The sequence below is a fragment of the Limulus polyphemus genome, unplaced genomic scaffold (genome assembly GCF_000517525.1).
Source record: "Limulus polyphemus unplaced genomic scaffold, Limulus_polyphemus-2.1.2 Scaffold2720, whole genome shotgun sequence".
In the NCBI taxonomy this organism is placed as follows: domain Eukaryota; kingdom Metazoa; phylum Arthropoda; class Merostomata; order Xiphosura; family Limulidae; genus Limulus; species Limulus polyphemus.
The window spans coordinates 79,654-81,690 of NW_013668330.1; the positions used below are offsets into that span (position 1 = coordinate 79,654).

Here is a 2,037-nt window from a genome sequence, read left to right on the forward strand (position 1 = left end):
ATATTATATGTGTAGTTAAAGTTCCACTGGGAGTAAAGTTTAGGCACATGGAGATATTGATAAAATCACAAGTACTACTCTGTATGTTTACTGAAACCAGCAGCCACAATGCTTATTTTGTTCTTTAATTCTAACATTTGTAGTTATGGATAAAATAGTTTTTTTTCAAGATTTAGTCAATTTGATTGATAAGGCCAAAGTAATGAAGTTTTTTATTATGCCAGGAGAAATGAACTGACATCTGACTTAAATATAAATTTGAGGTTACATGAATTTTTTGTCACAGTAGTTTGAAATTAGGTTTGGACCCTGAACTGTTGTATAATTTCATCAAATTTTAAAGGGACAAAAAGGAGCTTATTAGCCCATCAAGGATGCCTCTTCCAGCTCCCAAGTATAACCACCCCCTTACTATTCATGTATTCAGCCAATCTTTTCTTGAACTCAGTTAAATGTTCTGCCTCTACCACTTTTGAAGGCAACTCATTCCAAAAGCCAACAACCCTGTTTAAAAAGTAATACTGTCTAAACTGCAGACGATTCCTATGCTGCTAAAATTTGAATTTATGTCCTATTGTTCTAAGCATAAAGTTTGATGGATCTATAATTATCAATACCCACTTCGATCAAATCCCCTCTGACCCTTCTCCTCTCCAGAGAAACTTTAATTATTAAACCCCCTTCATAATAGAATTATCACAGGATTTGTACACATCATTAAGTCCTACAATATATATTTATAAGAGTTACAAGTAAATCTGTCATATTTAATGGTATGTACTCTGAAGATAGGTAAGATGAGCAAAGAAATGTACAAATAGACATTTACGCTAAGCCTAAAATTAGTGAACTAATACCCAGAGCTAAGGTAAGCCTGAAGTTGATCTTCTAACATCCAGAAAGCTAAGCCTAAAGTTAGTGATCTAACGTCTAGACACTGAAGCTAAGCCTAAAGTTAGTGATCTAACGTCTAGACACTGAAGCTAAGCCTAAAGTTAGTGATCTAATGTCTAGACACTTCAGCTAGATCTAAATTGTGTTCCAAAAGATTAGCATGCATGTAAATATATATTTATTCATTTAGAACAATGCTATTTTTACATTATACATTTTTCAATATTTACACACAATAGCCCAGATTGTCACTTCAACCAAAGATTTCTTGATACAAGATAAGTATTTTTTAAAGATAATGTCAGTTATGTCTGAATACTATTTTATTGATTTCTTTGTTAGTTCAGATTACAGTTATAAATTGAACTTACAATTCTAAAAATTCTTATTTTGTGTGTATTTTTTTTAAACAACACATTATCACAAAAAAAGTGTTTTGAATAAATATTAGAACATGTAAATAATCGTTTTGAAAATTAAACATACACTTGTATTGTAAGTCTTGTTTTATTTGTGTGGTGTATGCAGAGTGAATGTTTTATCACGTTTTAGGAAAAAGTTGTGATCACACTGCATCATCCAATTCTCATTACAGTATTGTACAAACACTACATTTTATTTTAATCTTTGAATAACATTGGTTAATTACAATGAATCCTTGAATTATGACTTAATTATTTCAAGGCCAAGAAAAATCCCCATTTTTTTGAGAAAATTGTTGAAAGTCAGATTTTTTGTTTGTGCTTAATAATGAATATTTTTTTTGTTTAAAAAAGAAGATTGGTAAGAATTTACTAAATATCAAATGAATTTGATGAAAGGATGTCCCAGGTTTATTACTTAAACATGATTTGTGGCATCTTCTTTAAAAGACAAAAAAAAGTTTTATTTATATGTATACTGTATATATATGTGTGTGTGTGTGTGTGGACCTCATATTAGGGTGCAACTGTCACGAACTTCAGTCCTTGAATTTTGGATGTTAATTTGTATGAACCCTAATTTCTTGTAGTATGTGCAGAATTAAGTAGTTAAACTTTTGGACCTTAACAAAGATGGATTTGTGAAAAACATTGAGATACAATTGTAAAGTTGAAAAAAACTCTTAATGAAATTATCTTGTTTTAATTAAATGGCACTTGT

The 2,037-nt window shown here is 30.0% G+C and overlaps 1 protein-coding gene across 2 annotated transcripts in view; it reads left to right on the forward strand.

Annotated features, from left to right (window-relative positions):
* The window catches only part of LOC106467724 (ventricular zone-expressed PH domain-containing protein homolog 1-like), a 41,180-nt gene that overhangs the window by 19,654 nt on the left and 19,489 nt on the right, over positions 1 to 2,037 (forward strand). The gene's annotated exons all lie outside the window — the stretch shown is intronic.